We start from the raw sequence: 24,142 nt of genomic DNA, 5'->3' as shown, positions 1-24,142 counted from the left end.
TGTTATTGATTTCAGCCCTCAGTTTGATTATTTATTTCTGCCTACTCTTTGAGTGTGATTACTTCTTTTTGTTCTAGTGCCTTCAAGTGTGCTGCTAACTTATTAGTAAGAGATTTCCCCAGTGATTTTATGTAGGTACTTAATGCTGTAAACCTGCCTCTTACTACTACTTTCATTGGGTTCTGTAAGTTTGGTTATGCTGTCCTCATTTTCATTGGATTCTAGAAAGTCTTTCATTTCTTTCCTTATTTCTGTCTTGACCCATGTTTCATTCAGCAGAGATTTGTTCAGTTTCCACAAACAAAAAGTTTGTAAACTCTTTGTTGCTTCTGTTGTTGATATCCAGATTTAATCCTTGGTATTCTGATAAGATGAGGGAGTTAGTTCAATTTTCTTGTGTTACTGTGACTTGCTTTAACCTGAATATGTGGTCAGTTTTGGAGAAAGTTCCATGAAGTGCAGAAAAGGTGGGGGTATTGTCCTTTTAACTCTCTAGTCTATGTAAAGAGGGAAACATATTTAATGTTTATCATTCTGGAGTGCCTCCCTATATAAAAACCGCCAAATTGCCTGCCCACACTTTTCTTGGAGGACCTGAACTGCAGAAATACTAAATACTCATGGAGTTGTGTTCAGGTGCCTAGAAACAGTCTTAGGGTTTTCCAAGTTCATCATCAGTGATTCATCGTGAGTGATGTCTTTGCTTTGCTTGGCCTCCTTGTCAGAGACTTCTGATACCTGACTTGCAGATTATATTTAGCTCTGTGCTGATTTCTCTTTCCAAATGTAGAGCCTGAAGTAGAGATTTCAGAGCAATTGCTTCTCTTTTTCAAGTGCCTATTATTTTGTATTGTATTTCTTCCAGAGAACTTCTAATAGCAAAGATGGCCTTCTTTTGTAGGTCAGATGTAATTTACCTTTCTTTTTCTGTTTTTATTACAATATAATGAGTACACACATTTAGGGGTATTGTGTGGTATTTCAACACATGATTATTTTATGTAGTAAACAAATTAGAATTATTAGCATTTCCATCTACTTAAAAAAATGTTTGGAGCCTTTGAACTCTCCCAGTTTTTCATAAAATATGTAGCATGGTATTGTGGCCTATCTTCAACTCACTGTGCTGGGGACTCTAAACATCTTTTAGCTGTAAGTATCCTTTTTAATAAACAAGTGCATTAATCATTAGTTCTTCTGTTAGTTATCATCAAGGGCCAGATAATCATAAAGCTAATGATTATATAAAAATAAATGTGTTACTTTCTCTTTCCCAAAGAGGTAATAGTAGGGCATAGAAGGATCAACTCACAAACTAATTGTGAACTCACAAACTAATTGTGATATGATACAAGTTTGTGTTAGAATTCAATAGAGATTGAGTCATGTGTGATGAATTTGATCATGCCACTTGGATGAGGAAGATTTCAGTGAGAAAATTATCGTTGGAAGAAAAAGACTTTTCTCTGGTGGAAAGAATTAGGAAAAGTGAAAAGAGATATCCCAGGCAGAACAGCTGTGTGATGTAAATCATGAAGGCAAAATGTAATGCAATAGTAGGAAAAACATGCGAAACTTTGTATACTGTAAAGGAGGATTTAAGCAGAAATTAGATATGAGATAGTAACCTGGATATCAGTACATACATGATTATGAGGATCTTAGGCTCTCTATTGAGTTCAAATGGACAATGGTTTTATACCAGACTGTCAAGGAAAAATTAACATCAATACTCCATAAATTATTTCACAAAACAGAAACAGAAGGAACATTGCCCAATTCTTTCATGAGGTCACAGTTATTCTGATACCTAAGCAACATAAAGACCCAACAAAAACATGCAATTACAGACTGATTTTCTTTATGAACATAGATGCAAAAGTTATCAATAAAATACTTCCAAACTGAACACAAAAACATATCAAATGATCATCAATATGATCAAATAGTCGTCACCCCAGAGATGTAGGAATAGTTCAACAAACATAATCTCCACAAATTTAATCTTGTCAAAATTCCACTTGGAAAGGGAGGGACTCACAAAGTGCCATCCCTAGCTGAGGAGCTATTGGAAATTGAGGAGTGTTAGGATATGGAGAGATATTTTTCATTTGGTGAATGTGCCCACTTGTATTTAGCTCATGTTGAAGTGGATGGCCCATACCTATGCATTTATCTCAAAATATAATTATTTTATCAAGATTATTATAAAAATGTAACCTAATATGTAATGTATTTCCACAAATATTCCTGATGTTAGCAAAAATTTCGTCAATTTGATGTACAACTTTGTAAATAATAAGACGATATTTATTCTAATTATATACCATGTTGATGAATATTTAACAAATGAAAATAATTTTTACATTGATAGAACTGTTAAGCAGAGATACTCAGTTCATGTATGTAAAAATGAACAGAAATATATCAGTTAAAATATTTTACCCATTGCTTTTTTCCAAATATTATTGTAGCCTAGAATTAATTTCCTTAATATATGTACTTATATTTTTATGTTTATTATTTTTGAATCAAAATTTTAACAAGACATATCATGTTTATAAAGGTGGATGTCTGTTTCCTAAAGATTAACCTTCTTGAAATGAGATTTCACTGTTTATCCAAATTCTGGAATACATTTTCAGAGACTTTAACAAATGCACTTTATAAAATCCTTTGTATGGTGGTCCATTATACAAGTTCTTCTGGTGTATCAATATTATTTTTCTCTTACTGAACTATATATTTTAGAGCTCACTCCATATAGATATATAAAGAGATCTCTGGATATTTTAAATCCTCTTTTTTATTACATGTGATTACATTGTAGGAATTCTTAATCTTTTCTAGTGCCATAGAATATGATTTCATATATAACAACGTGTCTGCATGAAAAAAAATACAGAATTGAAGTAATTCAATCAAAATGTGTATGAATTGACCATTTCAGTAGTTATCACATTCTTTCCTAAGTGTTTCACCAATAAATACAACTACTAGTAATGGATAGAAATTTTTATAGTGAATAATGCTTCTTATAAAAACTTTTTTATTATTTTTATTACAATAAATAACATATTGTGCTTCATTCCCATTTTTGTGATTGTTAAAATATTTTAATTTGAATAGATAAACATCCATCACTTTTAAAAATGATTTGCCTTACATATAATCAATTTTCTTTGTTCCCAACTCCAAAGCTTTCCTTTGTATTTTCTGTGTTCTGTAAAAGACCCAACACTCATATACTCTAAATAATTGTTCAGCCAAAGTTCCTCTTTAAGCTTAATGCTTCATTGCACTTCTTCTTTAAATAGGTTATTCTAAAATAGTATTTTGGAAGAGGTAAGGAGGGGCCTACAGTCTTGCTATTCTGAATCTTTTGCCAGCTTCTATGCTTAAGATATGTGTAGATCCAATTTTAAATGGTAACTGCTGTCCTATAGAATAGAACCAAGACAAAGCCTCGCTTTCCAGTCCCTCACATTGAATATTGAATACTTTGTTTATTATACCTATCTATCTCTGAGGAACAAAGCTGGAGCATCCCGATAAAAGCAAACACCCTGATAAATGCAAGCTTACACATTATCCATTCAATTATGCATCCTGGGAAAGGGTGATATGTTATGAATTTTGGCACCATGATCAACTTGGGTGCCATGAGATTGAATTACAAGGTCGGGATATGGACTGCAAAGGCTTGAAAAGTGGAAGTAGAAATTCCATTCCACTGCTTCCTGTGTTCCCTGTATTCTCTTTACATTAATATACTACATGGACAACAATGTGATGAATTTTCTAAAAATAGTTCCCATATCTTGAAAGGAAACATCAAATTAAATAACTTGATAGTGCTTCTTTTCAAGTTCTGACAGTAATTGCCATTTGATATTCTAAGAGTGGGGACTGGGACATTTTCTAAACTGCATCTTGAATTTAAAGAGAAAACATTAATGGGAGGAGATTAATCAGTGCATAACAAATCAAAGACAAGATTCTAAATTAAACCTCAAAATTATTCTAACTCCAGTGTAAATGTCAAAAAAATGTAATGTGACTTTATGTTAAATTAGCTTATTTTTATGTAGAGAGCATGTTCTTTAATCAGCCTTTCAAAAAATCCCCTCTAATTTCCCATTGCAGCTGCCATATAGCAAAGCAATGGAAGAGGTGTAAGTGAAAGGCATATCACCAAAGTGTTCTTGTTTTCCAAAAACATATGGTCAGCATTTCATAGAACATTTAATTTTCAGTGCATCCAGTTGAAATGGTGCCCCTCTTTCCTTTGCTTTCAAAACATTATACAAAGACAATGACTACTAAGTGCTATGTATCTTGGCAATATAGCCAAATACTATCTTACTGGTCGATTCTGTCAAGTCATAAATGCCCCTGAAATGAAAGAATCCTGGTGCCTTCTACATGTTTTGAAAATGTTCCACAATTTGTAGATTTAATTTTGTGTTTCAATTGTTACTTCACTGTCTGATCTCAGATCATTGCTGCCAAAATGCTCACCAAATCTTTTCTTAAGCAAATGCATTCAATTATACAATTATACAATTCAGTTATACAGTTCTTATGTTCCCTCCTTCATTCTCCTCATCCTCACACCATCATCTTCTGCATGTTTCAACAAAAAAAACACTATTCTCTTAGTTCATATGTGTATTGAGCTGAATATTGGGATTGACACAATATCCAACTAATTTTTAGATAAGAAAGCAGCCACACTCTAAAAGGGATAGTGGTGCCAAGTCATCATTATAGGCACACAATTTAAATTTAAACTGGCATAGAATTTAGGTATATTTATTTCATCTCTGGGTTCTTTGTACCAAAAATGTCTTTGTCCATTAAAAAAAATTGGCTTTTTTCTATCTTCCACAAACTGTCAAATGTTCACACTTTCCTTTCTAATGAGCCATTGATCCAGATCGCTACTTAAATATGAAAATGTCACTATGACAGTACTAGCTAATACTTGTACAGTATTGCTATGGATTAGTAACCCATCAATATTCTGAAATATATATAGTATGATATTCATTTCTTATACATAATTAAGTTAGCTTTGATATTCTCTACATCATCCAGGTGGAGAATTTGAAGAAGGCAAGATAATAGTAATCAAAGGGATTAATTTATTTAATAGATGTTGTTTTTTATAGATAATGATTCTATGAAATGTAATTTTGTTGAATATACTGATAAAAATATAACCATTATCCAGAAGGAGCATTGAAGATCTCAGTCATTTTTTACACCAGTCATTGAAAAACCTTGTATTTTATGTACATTCACGCCAGCTGTGCTCTGGAAACTGTTGTAAATTGACTCTGGCTATTTCATCAAAAAAACATAAGTGCAAACAGGTTCACCACACTGAATTGCTTTTGGTTTCTGCTTACCAAATGAAGACTGAATTATGTGCTATTGAATTCTTATTTTTAACATAAATATTTCTGAGCTTTACTTATGAAAAGTTATGAGAAATTATACTTTCTCCAGATAATCAAAATATTTGTAATTTATCTAAGTGCCACAATGAATTAGGTATCCTAATTTTATTAGCATCCAACATGCTTTAAGCCATCTGCCTGTGCTACATATGTATCTGATAGCTGTTCTCCCCTCTGGCATGAAAGTCAGAATTACTGGAAGAATAAAGTCAGGCTTATAACCTTGAAAAACCATGAGATTTGCACATTGTTTTAATTAACTTGTGCTTGGAAACTCTAAAATCAGTGAAATATACTTTCTTAACCTTGAGAGAAGTATTTACGTTCACTGACAATTTGTACCTATATTTATTGTTTGTTTTGTTCCTTTGCCCGTTGATGTGGGATGTCTTCTTGAATGCTGTGATAATAGAATTTTCCCAAGTTCCAGCCCTGAGAAAATTCCTTCCGGAGTCCTGGGGAAGATGCTACATTCAGCGTGGGGTTATCTGAGGGAAAAGAATCTATGTACACCAAGCTCTTTGCCCGTTTGCTTTATTCCTCTATGACAAAATTCTAGCTATACAGCTTCAGCTCTGTCCTCACATTCAGCTCCTCTCTGTGCCTTTTTTCCCTGTCCTCACAGTTTTAGTAAGCTCCTATGCTTTTGACCTCATCTTTGTCTTCGGTTCCTTTGTCCTCCATCTCGCCTTCCTAGCTCCTTACTCCTGGCTCTGAAAACTCTACAAGAGATCTGCCTTACCCTCTACAGAATCTCTGTCTTCCTCTCTTCTCTCTGGCCACATGGTTCTGTCTCTCAGGAATACTGTTCCACCTTTCACACCACCTGGATATGCAAAATCCTCTTTTGTTCTCAGTCAAATTGCTCTGGAATGCCACTGGGCCTGAAGGCAGGAGGTGGTCTGAGCTATTCTATCCCCTGCTAGTCCTTCAATGCTTTGTTTGGGGCTGGCCCTAGCTAAAGGGGAAATTTGCAAAAGGCAGATACCCAATTGAAATGCTAAAAAGGGAGCAGGGAGCTCAGAGGCAGCAGGCCCTGCCGACATGACCTTATCCAAGTACTAGCCTGAGCAAGATGCTCACACATACATGTCCTATGGGAATTATGAGCACAAGAAATTCATAATGAGGAGCAGCTGAATATTAAAGCTAAATAACATCAAATATTCCATGATAAATGGCTTCCCACTTGAAGGACCTTTGGTCAGTCAAGGTATAACTTACTATATACAACTGGACTCCCTATATCATATTCCTGTGGCTCGCTATACTGAATATGTGTTGCTCCTACTGGCTAATAAATAAAGCTGTTTGGCCTATGGCAAGGCAGCTTGCAGGCAGGCTGGAAATCCAAGCAGAGATATGGAAAGAAGAAAGGAGAGCAGGGAGATATACCCAGCCACTGCCCAAGGAGCAGCAAGATGCCAGCACACTGGTAATGTCACAGCCACATGGCAAAACATAGATTAATAGAAATGGGTTAATTTAAAATGAAAGAGTTAACTATCTAGAACCCTGTCATAGGTCATCCAGTTTGTAAATAATATTAAGCCTCTGAGTGACTATTTTATAAGCAGTTGCAGGGCCATGGGGCTGGGTAGGACCACAGGGCAAGGCAGGACCAGAGAAACATACCATTATAGCCCATGCCCTCTGATCCTATGGTATTGACAACAGTGTTTTCTTTATTTTTCTTATTTTATTTTTATTTAAAAATTTTTATATTTTTTATGTCCTTTCCCTTCCCTAACTCCCCCAAGATCCTACCCACCTCCCTATCTACACAACTTCATGTTATTTCTCTTTCTCTAAACACAAAAACCAAAACATAGATTTCTCCTTCCCCCTCAAAAAAATAAAACAACAACAGATGAAAAAAAGACAATAGGACAAAAATATGCATACAAAAAATACGCATGAAACAGTCCCTCCTCAAACTCATGGAGTCTCTTTTGTGTTGGTCAACTACTACTGAGTATAAAACTTGTCTTGAAGTGTGGTTGATAGACCCAGTGACACTCCATTGGGGGGAAAATTGATTTTTCCCTTTCCCCAGAGTAATCAATTGTCAATCAATTTTGCTTAGGCATGGACTCATATGTCTATCTCCCCTTCTTAGTGCTGGGCCTTTCCTGGTCCCAAATAGGATGTCTTTATCAAAGACATCCTCCCATCATGGTTCAAGGATATATGCAGAAGAAGAGATGGAAAGATTGTAAGAGCCAGAGATGGTACATGACTCTAGGGTAACAATTTCTTCCAGACACAACAATCTAATACACGTTTGAACTCACCATGACTATGACAGCAGGCACTGGACCCACACAGGTTCAAACCAGACAGAGTTTCTTTTTTAATAACATTTTAATTATTTTTTGAAAAATTTGTGCACTTACACAATGCATTTTGATTGTGTCTATGCATGATTACTGCCCTCCAACTTGCCCTTGTGTCCCTTATCCTGTTTCCCTCTCAACTCCGTGTCCTCTAGTTATTTTGTTATTGATAACTCCTGTGCCCCTAAGTAAATAGGTGTGGTTGATAATGACTCACTGTTTTTCTTGACATTACTCTTCTCTTCTCACATGTGTTTTTATCAATATAATGGTCCTGTAAGATAAAATGTAAGGCATCTATTATTTCACAAGGTTGAGAATAGAGACTACTAGTGAAGTATGTGGTCAAATGGCTTTCAACTACCATAGAAGAACACAAGAGCCTCTCAGTGGCGGTGAAAGACAGAGCCACCTCCTTCTTGGACTCTTGTGTTGGAGGAGGGGGAGATTATCCACTGTTTTCTAAGAAAGGTGGATTTCCAGTGTGTGTGTGGGGGGACGATAGTAAAAGGTGTTTGCCTAGTATATTTTCACATCAATATTCAATCAGTTCTATCTTATTCTATGGGGAAAACAATTAGAGAGGGATAGAAAAAGGATACAGAAAATGGGAAATGTCATAAACTGCTGCTCTGACTGGAAGATAGTAAAAATGCTTTAGGCAGTATCTATTCAATGGAACTGAAAACACATGTACATAAAGATTTAACATAAATGTTCATAACATTATATCTAATAGTTAAAAAGTGGAACTGACTTTAAAGTCTTCCAACTGCAATGAAGATAGAAAAAAAATTGGCGAGGAGAAAGGAATACTTTTAGAATCAGCATCATGGTTGAACCTATGTAATGTTATACTAAGTGAGTTCATTCAAAGAAGAGACTACATACTGTATGATTCTGTTTATTTCTCGAAGGGAAAATTATAGATCAGAAGTAGATTAGTAGTTTCTTGGGGTTCAATCTATAATGGGTACTGTGAACTGTAGACAGGCAAGAGAGACTCAGTTTAAGGAGATGAAAACACTGTAAATGTGATCTATGGTGATGACTCAATGAAACTCCCAATTGATTCATAAACTTGGGGTACAGGAATGTTATATATACAATGTATCTTTGCAATGTTGTTTATAAAACGAACGCTGCTACTTTGTGTTAATCTGATTTCTTTCTAGGGCTTGGTGTTCCACATTCTTGTTAGAATGCTATGGGTTCTGGCAAAATTTATGTATAATTGTTCAAACTATTCAAGGAGTTATTTGGTATCCCATGACATGAACAATCAATGCTTTGGGATCCTGGCCAAATGATTCCAGTCTAGTGATGAGTCATGAATTGAGGAAATTAGGGGCTCTAATTTATAGACCCTTAGCATAAACTTGTCTATTTTTTTTTCAGTTAACTTGCATTAATACCCTCTCTATTTTGATGAAAGTACTTGAAATTTTAAAATGAATTTTGGATATTTCTAAAATGAGTAGCAATTAGATATAATAATGTCTAAATCCATCCATGAGAGGAAATACAAGGAGCAGAATACAGCAGAATACACTATTCTCGTTCCCCTACCACTTAAGATTCAGGATACTAAGTAAGGTCATTCTTCTGATTCTTCTGAAAAGGAGCAATTGATATCACCTAAACCAACCAAACAACAACAAACTAAAAAAAAAAAAAAAAAAAAAAAACTTACTGTAAACAGTGCTTAAGAAAAGTTGTTTGAAAAATACTCTAAGAGTGTTAAAGAACAATGTAACTACTGTCTCCCTTTTAGTATAATAAGGGAGAAAGTTGTATCTTGTACTGCAAAATGCTCCTTTGCAACTTGGTTATTTATAATAGGCATCAGTTTGGTCCTTATTCCTGAATAAGTGTTATTTGATTGTCTGAATGATTAATAAGTTCATAAAAACTACAATAATAGCTCATACATTCAATATTTTTTTCTTGAAAGAATTGACATAAAACACTGCATTTCACTGGCTTGAAAACAAAAAGGAAGGAAGGAAAATAACATTATTTATATTAAATAAAATTATACAAGTACAATGTATTTGGTAACATAAAGGAGTGAAAATACAATGGACATATGATCTGAGTAGAAAGATCCTCATCTCTCCTCTCCAAAAGTGTTTTGTGTTTAGGATGCATGGCTATGTGATTTGGTGGCTGACTTGCTTGGATTGCTGTCAAGCTGCCAGTAATTACTGTATTTGGGGGCTTTAACATGCTCTTGGGATTAGAAAGGTCCAGCAAGATACTGTCTTGCAGATAAAAGAACTATGGAGACAGTGGCACTAAGAAGGATGTGCAGCAGAATAGCTTCATGGCTATTGTGAAGCGTATAAAGCACCTTTCAACAACCTCGTCTTATGAAAGATCTGCTTGACTTCCTCCAAAGCCCCTGGTGCCAGAATCCAACAGCCTGGAACCCTCTCAAAGCACCTGCCAGGAATTACATCAGATTCTACCCAGAGAGTGCAGGAACACACGAGTAGTGTATCTCAGTAGCCAAGAGACAAAATACTGGAAGACATAAATATAAATTTAGCAACTGTCTGAAAGGAAATATCCTGTTTGTCTCTTTGACTGTAGCACAAGAAAAGTGTGAAAGAGAATTGTATTGTTTCTTTATAGCACTATGTCAGGAAACCCTGTAGGCAAGTGAGCCATAGTACAAAATAATTGAAAGGAAAATTAAACCAGCAGAAAAGTGTAGAGCATAAAAAAAGTAAATGATAGTATTGCCAATAAGAACAAAGCAGATTTATGTGATGTTTTGAGTCCACTAAACTTTTTTGTGTTTTAATTTTTAATGTGAGAAAGTCAAGATAACCTTAATTTGCTAGTGCTATTGATGGCAGTGTGTTAATTTTTGTGAAAAGTTGAGAAACTTGTTTTAAAGAGAAAGAACATATGAAAGTTGTTATATTTATGCATAATGCTATGTTAATCAATGTTCAAAACAGTGAACAAGCATGCATTCATTGGGTAGATGCTGGTCTAGTATGAACATATTTTACTAAACTAACTCCACCCTCTTAATTCAGTATTTATGATCTTTTATTGGTTGTTTTGGAGAAAATAGAGAATAAGAGATAATTTTTGAAAAAAAATTCCATAAGACGCATCTTGTGAAACATGAACTATCAGATAGTGTGACAGTGCATTCCTTCTTTACTGAGGATAAACAGAAGAAGAAACAATGTAACACTGGGCCATAGTGGCTCTTTTGGCAACTGTTGAATATAGAATAAATTGAGAAAGAATATATGAAGTCTGATACATCAGGCATATCCAGAAAATTATTTCCTTGTATCCAAGACAGATTAGAGATCTCTCTGTGGTAGATGTTGATATGAGAAACTGTTAAACAGTTTGACTCCCTATTCCATGCTCCACATTTCAAATATCCTTTTGCAAGTTGAAGACGAAACAAATATGATAGGTAAAGAGATGCTGCTTTAGTTACAATGGCCATTAGACAATGATTCATGTACTTTTGATGGGCTTCATAATATCTTTCTCGTGGCCTGCCTCTTTCCACCTTCCCTTTCCCTTTGCTTAAAACCTCTGTCCTCTCTTCTCTTTCCTTTTCTTTCTCTAACTCTAATTCCCCACTTCCTCCCTCCCTCTCTCCTTCCCTCCCTTCCTTCTTTTCTCCCTCCCTTCCTCCCTTCCTCCCTTTTCCTTTCTTCTTGCTAGAAATATAATCCTGGTCCTCAATCATATTAGAAAAGTGCTTTATCATTGAGTTACATCTCCAATTATTTCCTAATATTTTTCAAAGTAATTAAATATGTTGCACTTTTTTTCTTAACCAGAATGGTAAGTTTTAAAGTCAGTTAATAATATGCTCTGTTGTTGGTTGCTTTTGTTCTTTTGGCTATTTGGGGGGGCTGCCAACCAGCTCCCAAATAAATCACACAGAGAGAGACTTATTTTAACTATAAATGCCTGGCTTTAGCTTGGCTTCTTTCTTGTCAGTTTTTCTTTTTTCTTTTTTTTTTTTTTCGAGACAGGGTTTCTCTGTGTAGCTTTGCGCCTTTCCTGGAACTCACTTGGTAGTCCAGGCTGGCCTCGAACTCACAGAGATCCACCTGGCTCTGCCTTAGTTTTTCTTAACTAAATTAGTCCATCTACCTTTTGTCTCTGGGATTTTACCTTTTTCTACTTCTATATATCTTTCTTACTCCACTGATGGTTGTGTAGCCCCTTGCGTCCTTCTCTTTCTCTTGCTCCTTCCTTGATCTTTCTTCTATTTATTCTCTCTGCCTGCCAGTACCACCTAGCCTTTCTTCTGCTTCACTATTGGCCATTCAGTTCTTTATTAGACCATCAAGTGTTTTAGACAGGCACAGTAACACAGCTTCACAGAGTTAAATGAATGCAACATAAAAGACTGCAACACATCTTTGCATCATTAAAACCAATGTTCCACAGCATAAACAAATATAACACACCTTAAAGTAATATTCCATAACAGTGCTCCACACTTCAAGCACCAGCAAATGCATGAAGCCTTATGGTCATCGATTTCTGTGGTCTTTCTTATGAATTTAGTTCATTCTAATGGAAGAATAAAGGTTATAAGATGGGTAATTTCTGATCTCATTTTACAACGGATTGTTTTCCCTTCCTGTCCAGGGATGATAGCTTTGCTTTTATTCTGATCTGATGTGTGTGTGTGTGTGTGTGTGTGTGTGTGTGTGTGTGTGTGTATGGGATAGCATGTAATATCTTGATGCATGTGTACCTTATGTAATATTCAATTCAATAGAAACGTATTTCCTCAAATAGATAGCATTTCCTTAGAGTGAAATACTCTTTTGGCTTTTCACCAACATTTAGTATTGTTATCTCTAGTCAGCTTTCTGTGCAAGAGCTCATCAGTTTGTCATTTTTCTAACTATAACTTAGTATCCATTGATTGACTTTTGGATTCCACATCTGAAATAATACAGTCTTTGTCTTTCTGTGCTTGACTTTTTTCACTTAGTGCATGACTTCTGCTCCGTCTATGTTGGACAAATGGTACCATTTTATTTTCATGGTAGAATAAGATTGACGTATGCCTATCTACCATATTTCCTAGTGACTAGTTATTCCAGGAAGTTTTCATTTGCCTGTCGTTTATATGTATATTATTCTTTGAGTAATGTTTATCTGCTCATTTTAAATAGGATCATTTGTTTTTTAATACTCAATTATTGTTAAGCATACATTATACATTTATACATTATGAATATGGTCAGAAAATGTGTTCACCTATTCTATAGGCTATATCTTTCTTCGGATGACTGTATTTGATAAGCTTCAGATGACTATATTTGATTAGCTAATTTGATAAATTCTCATTTTTCTGTATTTTCTTTTGTTCCTTGCACTTCGGATGTATTTACTCCCAAAACTATCCATTCCCATATCCTAAAATGTTTCTGTTATATTTCCTTTCCTTTTTCACTAATAGTTTTAGTTCTTACATTGAAAACGTAAATCCATTTTGATATTCTGCTCGGTAGGTCTATTTTCATTCCCTTGCATGTGGATATGTACAGCCTGCTGATACTTGAGCAGGGCATGCACGGAAAAAAAAAATCAGTTTTTTAGATAAACATTTCGGGGACAACTGGGCAACCACACGCAGAACAATGAGAATAGATTCTTATTTCTTATGGAGGCTTCATTATGTCTCTGTTCTCAGCTCTTTCCATAGTGCTATGGCAGTCTAGACGTATTTGTTAATCTGCACAGATGTGTCAAAAAAGAGTTTCATTTTTAGAAAATCATATTCTAATATAAGTCCTATCTCTGTCCTATTCCCTTCTGGAAGAAGGATAACAATCAGAATGATTTTTTTTGTAATAGACTCACACATTAATTTGTTGACAAGAGATCTTCAAGGGAGGAAATGTGACACAGAGAGGCAATTATTTTGCAAATTCATGTTAATTACAGCCCATTATTTTTTATTTCTTTGTCTGAAGTTCTTAGTTTAGCAACTCCAGGATCCTGCTGGATCCTGCTGGAACCTCAATTGAAGCAAAATGCACCGTGCTTTCATACCACTGTTGACTTTAATGTGAAGGGACGATTTAAATCTGTGGCAGAGCAGAACTGCTGCTGGGTGCAGTCCTCTTAATTTGTAAAGTATGTTGATGTTTCAAGCAGGTAATGTTTTCACATAAATTAATATAGGAAAAAAATTAGCATAGAAGATTCACAACAAAGAAGCAATTGTTTGCCCTCTCCTTCTTTCCCTTCTTTCTTTCCCCTTCCTTTGTGCCTTTGTTCATTCATTGCTTCCTTCATTCCTTTGTTCCTACCTCCATTACTTTGTTCATTCATTGATTCTTTCCTTCCTTTTTCTATCGTTTGTTCATTAACTAGTTTATATATTACAGGAAAATGAATTTTCTGAGTAGTGAGTAATGAAGAAATTACTTTAATACTTAAAAATATCTTAAGTGATAGGAATTGCCATTTTCACTTCATAGGTGTAGAAACCAACACAAATACATTTAGGCATTTATGACTGGAGAAAATGCTCAGCAATTAAGGAAACTTCTTGTTCTTCTAGAGGACTACACTTTGGTTCTGAGCATCCACGTCAGATGATACAGAACTTCCTGTAAATCTAGCTCCAGGGGATTCAATGCCCTCTTCTGTCCTGTGTTGCCATCCCCCAACACATTGCAGACTTGCACATGTACACATAAATAACAAATAAACATTAAAAACAAATAAACTGATTGAGCTCTTATTCTCTTGAAATTCTGTTCCTTGCTCCCAGTTTCTATACCACATCATTCGTCATTCATCCCCTTAAATATGGATAAGACACATTGAACAAGCTTACGGCTCAGTTATGCAGCATCAGGTTGGATTTTCCAGCCATCACGTTCACTGCCGGCCAGCACAGGAGTCTCATTTCTTTAGCTGAAGTAAACATGAGAATGTCACGTTATAGAAATTCCGACTAATGAAGAATCAATCTGAGAAATCTGAGAAACAGGAAAACTTGCAATCTGAGAAACAGGAAAACTCCTGTTTATTCAGACATGGGAAGGACCCAGGCTAATGCCTCAAGAAGGTCCAGCAGTCCCCCACAGTTTCTTACACCTTTTGTCAGTCAATTCGGCCACCCAAGGGTGGTATCTGAGTCCCACACCAAGAGTAATTTCCATTAAAGTTGAGCATGTTCACAGCAACATAAATTTCAGAAACAAATACATATTTATAGGTAGATATTTGCATGTAACAATTGAAAATTCATTTCTTAGCAAACAGGACCCGCAGTTTGGCCATAGGGCTGTGATAATCATTCCCCAAGGCAATTTCTTGCTAAGGCTTGTCTAAGATAAGAGGAAGGAGTTTTTAATAAGCAGGAACAACTCAGCGTAGTTAAGTCAAACTTTAACTCACTATGTTTCTGCAAAGTGCTGTAGTTTCTAGACAAGGATTTCCATTTGACAATCATAACATAGGGTAGTGACAGGAAGCCATGATATGGGCTAGAATTCAGAAATATCGGCTGGCACCAAGGGCTGCTGAAATAATGATTTGAATAGCACCCAGATTTTCTTTGTCCTTTCACCTGAATGTATTTTAGAGCAGTTTCTTCTTTCTATTTCCTCTGGCTTTGGCCCTATGCTCTCTCTAAATCAGCTAGCTGTCTTCTTTGCACCTTATTCTGTGGAATAACACTCAAGACTTTTTGATTTCCATATGAGTCTGTCTTAGTTTTACTTCTGAATTGGGGGTAATAACTTTTTGAGCTAAGTTTTGGCTATGTTTGCATCCCTTAGATCAATTACTGGTCCTTGGAGTCATATGTTTCATGTTAAAAAAGCACGCTTTTTCTCCTCTGTTATTCTCACCATTATGTCCAGCATAATTGCTAATATTTGAGGTCTCACTGCATTATATTTTCATCTCCAGACAACTATAGACAAAGCATTATCTTGAACTCCCTGTAAACCTTAAGTAGCAACAAGTTTCAGTAAAGCATTGATTTACTGTTGAACACTTGTGTGTCTGTGTTTCCTTAGATATGGTAGTTCTTTTTGCTCAAAAAACATGACCTACTCTCTTGTATGTGTCTCTGAGATTGGTGTTTTCTACCAGGTCTGATGCATTTTCTCAGAAAATCAATCCCTTGTTTCATTGCTCATAAGGGCTATCAACTGACTTTATCAAGTCTGGTAGTTATGCCTGCCAGCTGATAAGATTCCAGTCACTCTTTCTTCCTGAATCTGTTGCATGTAACCCTGTCTAGGCTGCACCTAGTCATGATGAAGGAAACTAGAGTACACAGGAACATTTACTGGGACTTTGGACTTCTGCAACTGAGACAGACTCGCGATGGTTCAGCTGGTCATAAAGTAGTCATGTTTTGGAGAGGACATTTCAGTGATGTAGGTGACTGATCCTATAAGTAATCTTAATAAAAGTCACCAAGAAAGAATGGTGGCCATCTGCAGTAAGAAGAGCCCAAATGCTGCCACAGTTTACATATATGCTAGCCCTTCCATAGCGGATATTTAAACACCATAGTGGATATTTATTAGTATATGCTGTGTGCATATGTTAGTACATGTATAATCCAACTATATAATAAAAAAGGCTTAACTATAATAGAAGAGTTTTTCAGCAATCGTGGTCCTTGATTTATGTGATCAATTTACGCCTACCATTTGTAGAAAGGCACACACCTAGTCTTTTCTGTAAGACATTAATCTAGTTGTCAGGCCCGTTGTGTAGCAACTGAGCTTACTCTCCCCGAAGAAGGCTTCTGTGACAGAGCCACTTGCAGAGTGTTCTGGATCAGTGCTCCCAGGGAACAAGTTTCCTTGCTGCCCTCCTTCTGTACCAAAATGACATAAACTGTTAGAGAAATGTGTTAGTGGAAATTATGGTGGATTATAGAAACTCGGAACATTTTCATTAATAATAGAACATGGCGCGGTGGAAATCCAAACCTCTATTTCTTAATAAAATGGGGCTTCTTTCTCTCAAGGCACAAATACTATTTGATGCTTTTTAAGTTACAGACATTTAAAGTAGAAAACATCTATGGAAGTTCTTTTTGTGTAGTCATGACATTACGCTTCCTTTCCTTTTACAAAAGGCAGAAGAACTAATGAAGTTATGGAATTCAAGGCTGTGATTTTGAACAAACATATTGCCTTAAAGCACAATTTAGTGTTTTTTGATATATCAGTTTTTATGTGATTGGTTCTAGGAAGAGCTGATATCTTTATTAACTGTTCCTTGACTCTAAGAAAGGTAACGTGTTAGAGTTGCAATCACAGCTCTGTGAATAAAATCAATATAATAACAGGTTTACCTTGGCAAGGAAAATCAAACCTTCTTTTGAGCCAGAGTTGGTATAACAGAAATGGGAAGATAATCCTGCTAAAAACCGTAAGAAACTCAGAGAAATGTGGACAATAAAAGACAGTAATCATTTATTTTATGATGCAAGTAGTTCCTTTGTTTGATCACAGGAGAGCACTGTTCATCTATGAAACGTTTTGTTTAAAGGGAATACATGGAGCTTTTGTGGTCCAGAGGAGATTTGATGTGGCAAATTACACAGACCTTATTACTGAGTCATAACCATAAAAAAGTTACACATTCTTCTCATCGAAAAATGAATAGATATATAGAAGATGCTGTAAGTTGTCAGTGTATATATCTTGACATCAGCTGGCAAGGGTACCTGTTTCTGAATATTTCTGGTATAGAAATGTAGACTCCAAATGCTCCCAATAATAGGCAAAATGCATTTTCTTTCATAAAAACAACTAACTACATCAAGATTTATTTTTTAGGTGTTTTGTTTAGAAACAGATCTCAATTAATCTCAAGCCTATAAAAGTTAACTTAAATATTAAGCAAATGTAAATGTCATTAAATCTCCAGATAATCTGGGAGCTGGCTTGTGTGTGTTACTTAGTCAGGTTATGTTTTAATAATAGGATTCAAACTATGTTTTGCTTTTCAAGACCCAGGTGACTTTTGAAAAGATGGAATTATTTTTCCAGAGTATAATTAACAAGAGATTTGATTACCATTCTAGCCAGTTATGAACAAGCAATATTATCCCTAGGTTTATTTTTACAATTATGTAAGGATGCTGCATTACTACTATATCAATAAATCAGCAGGTGCAGTCCATGCAGAAGTTTAGCTTATTGCCTTAAACTTATCCCATCAAACATTGTTGGTAGAAATTAGATAGCCCAATTCATTTTCCTTAAGTTCTTTCTAAAGTTAAATCCAAACCTGTATTTTGTATTGTTGGAGTGGGCCAGTAGTTTTCAGTACTGTTATCCCTTTTCCCCTTTTAAGGTGTGTCCCTCTTTCTTCTTTTTCTTTACCCGGCATTTCAAGACTTTGTGGAATTTATAAAGATTTATTTTATCTCTAAGTATGGGTGTATCTCTGTGTGGTATCTTCAGATGAGTGCTGGTGGCCACAGTGGTCAGAGGCCTGATAACCCCGGGAGTTGGAGTCAGATGCAGTTATTAAGCTTCCTGATGCAGATTTTATGCATCAAGCTCAGGCCCTCTGCAAGAGCAGTATGTGCTTTTAGCCACTGAATCATTTCTCCTGCTCCTGCTCCTGCTTTTATGTTTTTAAATTTGTTTTTTATAAAAATATGCATTGATATTAATTGCAACATCAGCTAATTATATAAAAATCCACACTTTACCTCAATGACCTATTTGTCTGGAAGCATACAAGAGGAAGGCATTTCTTCGATACTTTCAAGCATGTGTGTGCAAATAAGACAATATTATCTTATGCTACCAGAAAATATGAAGCTTCTTGCTAATTTACAGCAACCACTGCTGAAGTCTCCACTTTCCCAGTCTTCGTGACTATTTCAGGGTAGTGTCCATCCTGGAAATAGCAGGCAGTGAGCTTCAGGAAAGTTTTTCTTCTACTTGAATTTTCTTCAAATACTCTATTAGCAGCATCCCACATATTTATGAATTTAGATTCACAAATCACATATTTGTGAATAGCTAGAGTGTTAATTTTCAAGTTTTATTGCAGCTGTCTCATCGTGGGTGGATATAACCGGAAAGCAACAGAGGAAAACGTCTTACCTAATAGATAAGCCAGTTTGCAATCTTATGTAAAATTATCTAGAACAAGGGCAGAAATTTCTTAAATAGCCTGGAATTCTCATTTTCAGAAAGAAGGCCTAACATGGATAATAATGACTTTCCAGGCATGACTCTCCCCTGGAAAACACTGCAACAATTGAATTTATTTTACTTCTGGAAATCTTCAAATTATTGGCTCACAACAAATAATACTTCTTAATTTAGTGTTCTTCTTTGACTTCATTGTGATTTTCAGAAACAATAAAGAGTGAGATCTTCTAAAAATATTCCATCAGAAATGGATTGAACCACCAGATGAAATCCCTCTAGGTGAAGGTTTCTCGTTGTTCTTTGAAACGTTTCATTTAAGAAACAGAGTAAGATGGGAGTACATTGTGTTAACTCTTGATCCAGAGCTTTCGTGATTCATTTATGTGAAAGTGGCTTCCCTTTTTCACCTCTTACACATAACACCTGTTGTTTATGATGTTTTTGTTTCATTTGTTTGTTTTTAAGTGTTCAATGTTGATGTGTTTACAGTGGCATACTTGATAACAGACAACAATATTTATTGTTTGAGTTGTAGTGCCTTGGATCCTTAGGCACCAGTAATTCATAAACTGAATTTAATAATCGGCTCAGATGTTCCTCAGTGGTGGAGCACTTGCATTATATGTTTCAGGACCCAGACTTCTTCCCCAACTGCCCCATCCCTAAAACAATAACAACAGGCCATGCTCCTACTTTATTAAAATGATTTTGGTGCTCAAGGGAAAATAAGAAGCTTGGAGATTTAAACTCAGAACTTTTCAGCTTCAGAAAATGTCCCAAATTATATGTCATTGACTATACAGAGGCAGCAGCCCTGCTGATAACCAGTTAGTCACAGAATCCTGCACTATCACTATGGTTAGTTTAGGCTCTGGATAATGTCACCACCTCCAGGTACTCCATTACTTTTCTTTCACTATTTCCTCTTTTGAAGTTTGGATGAGCATATTTGACCAGTAAATCCAGCTCAGGTACTTTTGAGCCTGTGCCCATGAGCTTGCAGCAACAGCTTAGGACATTCAGACGCTATTGTGTATAAGGATGTTTATAATGTAGGTATATCTGTTACCATTGAAAAGATATAGACAGGTGATGAGCTGAAGATCTATGCCATCTCAAACACTTATCTACTTTCCTAACAGTTATTGGGGATGGGTGCTTGGCTGTTAGGATGAGATAAAGAAGACTGAGCTACTTGTATAAAACAGTACTATATTCAGTCTCTCCTCTTGTGAACTCCCAAATATTAATGTCAAATAACAATCTTAGTAGTACTAATGAATACTATCGTACTTATTTTTAAAGATTATTAATTACCACATGTAACCTTTAATAAATGAATGATCATATAATTATAAGACAATAGAAAAAAATAAAAAAGGCAAAATCCCCAAATATAAAAGCAAAAATAAATCTCAAGGAATAAAAAAATAGAAACATTGCCAGACTATAAGCAAATTTTACAGAGTATGGCAAAGCTTGTGCTTTTGGGGTATAAAACATATGCATTAAAAAGCCAGCATGCAAGTCTTGTTAAGGGGAAGAAGACAGCCTCTTCCTGCAGTCAATGAGTTAACTCTGACAAGCAAGATGCTGCTCTTGAAATATGACCTGTTTCCCTTTGAAGTTGTTCACTAATAGCCAGATGTAGGTTCTAAAACTACTTTTAAAGCACTTTCAACTCCAGTCTCAGTTTCTCTTCCTAAGATGTCCAAGAAAATAGTAGGAGGAAAGTTTTGAGGAAAAGAAGAGGAGAGTTTGCTGGCTTCCTTAAATCCTGTCCAAATTCAAAGTAGAGTTCTAGGTTGTCAGGCCAATGGCCAATATTTAGAATGCTTGGCTTATTTCCGAGTGTTCCAAAGTTATCATATGATCATATTGAACACCAAGGTAGGAATAATTTTAGAACTGTGGTAATGCATTACCTTCTACAGCTTGGATCTGGAATGTTCCTCAAAGGCCCATGCATTAAAATTTTAGCCTTCAACATGGCACTGTTGGCCAGTGTAAACTTTAAGTGGGGATAGGGGTGGGGTGGGGGTGGTGGGGGTGGTGGGGGTGGGGGTTGGGGGTGGGGGAGCTTCCTTATTGGGCATTCTCTAGGTCTTATGGGGGTTACTTAAAAGTGGAAAGGAAGCTCTCACCCTTTCCTCACTTTCTTTTGCTTGCTGGCTGCATTGTAACAGACCTCAAACAATGGTGTCGTACAACTTATGATCTAATGCATCAAAATTTTGAGTAAATATTTCTTGCTATAGAAGACAATCATCACAAATATTTATTACAGTGATAGGAAGCTTCACAGTACACTACTCATGCATATTTTCTCTTTACTACAAGGTTTTAATGTACTGGCTTATACATGACCCTGAAAAACAGTGTCATATCCTGTGTTGGTAAGGTCTGCTCAGGATGCAGCATATTAAAATCTGGGCTTGGGCCTCCAAAAGTTCAAGAGCAGAGGACTGTAGAAGGTGAAACTGAGTAGTTTTGCTATTCAGAGTTCGTTCTTTTTTTTTTTTTTTTCTCTTTAAACTATGTTTGAGTCAAATTTATCCTAGTTTCCAGGACGCTACCATTCTCACATTGTCAAATAGTTCCCACAAGTCAATGAAAGATGCAGCTGTAAATCTTTGCAGACTGTGCACTTTGGTACTGCTATAGACCTTTTTTTCCCCTGTTTTGATAATTCTGAAATATCATGGAATATATTTCTCTGATGATGTTATAGTCGTGACTATCCAATCTGCTCCATTGGTGATGACTGGCATCAGTGTGATCCATGCCATGGATAACTAGAACAGTGACTTCTGATGACAAACTTATTTTAAATTCTAGTTTAAAATAATGAATCTGACCTCTTACATCCGCTTGGGAGATCAGTGCTGTTCAGCTACTTCTGGAGAACTGCATTCCTTGACTATAGTGAATGTTTAATGTCCACCACCTGCCTATTTATGCTTTAAAAGTTCCTCCAAGGGTTTCTTTCACTCAGAATTCTATTTCAGAAGATAGAGATCAATTCTACAATGGCAGCTTAAAGCGAATGGTTACAGCTTGGCCGTCTATCAGAAATGATCTGATTTCTTTTGATCTTTATCCCATTTAAATTGACTTCCAACCTTGGAAAATATTTATAAATAAAGAATGAAATATCAGAGACAATGAAATTAAGATAGATTCTAATCAAGGGGTAGTAGTAATTTCTCTGAATCATCAAGCTGATGTGATTGAGTCAGGTAGAAAGGCATATTAAGTAGATGAAAACAGCAGGTAACATGACTTAATACAGGTGCTTGTGAGTCACAAGTATGTGCCAAAGGTTTGTTATGTGTAGGAAACTCCATCCTGGATATCCTCATGTTCTAGATTCAAGGATAAGGTATACCTCACTTATGTATTAGAATTTTGTATTTTCAGTAGAAACTGTGCTTTCCATGATGGGTCATAAATGTGCCTGAATTCCTTACTGCCTAGACTAGAGTAATATCAAATTCATTTCTGCATTTTATTCTGGATCTTATTTTCATAATATTTGTAAAACTTTTTTCCATTTGATGATATGCTCAGGGAAAGCTCTTATGATGTAATACAATTTCAACTGATGAAATAAATACAATAAAGGAAAATTTCTGTTTTCCTTTAATTGGGTCATGTGGTTTCTTAAGTAACATTACTCCTATAATAGATTATTTTGTGGAGAACTAAACTCCTGAGTCAGTCATCAAAATGTAACTAGAGATAGATAACTCTTAAGTTTTTTCAGGGTCATGTAGAAATGGAGATTTTTCTTTCACCTTAACAAACTCGTGAATCCCTACTATTTTCAATGGATGATCACAAATAATTAACTGTAAGCTGTTTTTTTGTTTTTTTGTTTTTTTTTTGCTTTTTGTTCTTTTGTAACAGGGTCTCATCGCAGAGCTCTTGCTGAGCTGGACCTCACTGTGTAGAATAGGCTAGGTTTGAGCTCATAGAAATCTGACTGCTTCTTCTTCCTGAGTGCTAGGATTAAAGGCACTACCACCACACTCAGCACCATACATACCTTTGTATGTATGGTTCAAAATTCCTCTCTATATAAATAGGCTGCACTAGTTATTTTTATCAGTAATATGACAAAATACCTGGGAAAACAAATTAAGGAAGGAAGGGTTTATTTCCCCTACAGTTTGAGGATACAGTCATGGCAACAGGGGTGTGAGACAGCGAGTCACATTCCACCAACAGTGAGGAGCAGATAGATGGGTGCTTATGGTCAGTCCCCACATTCCTTCTGAGTCTATCTTGGGACATCAACTGCTATTAATGATTCTGCCCAGATTCAGGAAGTACCCTCCCCTCCTTCAGCAAAATGTTTCTAGAAAAAACGTCCTCATATACACATTTACAGAAACGTTTCCATAGTGATTCTATATTTAGTCAAGTTGGCAATGAGCATTTATCATCACATACACTGTACGTGTATAAGCATACATGCATATATATGCATATGTAAGCTCAAATATGCATGCATATATATATATATATATATATATATATATATATAGCATGTGTAAAAAATGTTTCTAAGTCTAAAATGGAGTGTAGGATGCGTTCTTATTTGTTTAACATAAACACATGTGTACAAATACATTCTTTAAATAACACATTTATATTTTGACAGATTATCACTCAACTTTCAGGTAAATTCAATATTAACAAGGGGCAGAGGGTAGAATTATCAGTGTGTCATGATTTCAATGTGACTTATAAGATATTACTTGTCACTAAATTCTCTCCTTGGATAAAGTATTTTTTACCATTCTTTATTGGAGCAGCATGCCTGAAAGATAAGTACCTACTAAAAATACATCTTGATTATGACAGCGTTGACTAAAACTTTTCTGTCATACTACCATGCTGTATATCACAAACCTTTGTAGACCTTGAAAATTGTTCTGTTAGGTTGATTCTATCACTTTGATTCTAAAGGGCTGAAAACAAAAATGTATATTCATGCACTGACCCGTATAGTACCATTTTTGTAGTTATTAGTAGAACCATGAATGAACTCCAGATCACTCTGGAGTGGGTTCTGTATTCTGTCTTTCTTCTCCAGGTTATGTCATTTGTGGCTGACATGTCAATGGTGTTGCTTGTTATTGGTTGGTCAGATCTATTTTCTTAA

The sequence above is a fragment of the Peromyscus eremicus genome, chromosome 20 (genome assembly GCF_949786415.1).
Source record: "Peromyscus eremicus chromosome 20, PerEre_H2_v1, whole genome shotgun sequence".
NCBI classification, from domain to species: Eukaryota; Metazoa; Chordata; class Mammalia; order Rodentia; family Cricetidae; genus Peromyscus; species Peromyscus eremicus.
The sequence above is the reverse complement of the archived record's forward strand: the minus strand, read 5'-3'. Positions refer to the sequence as shown.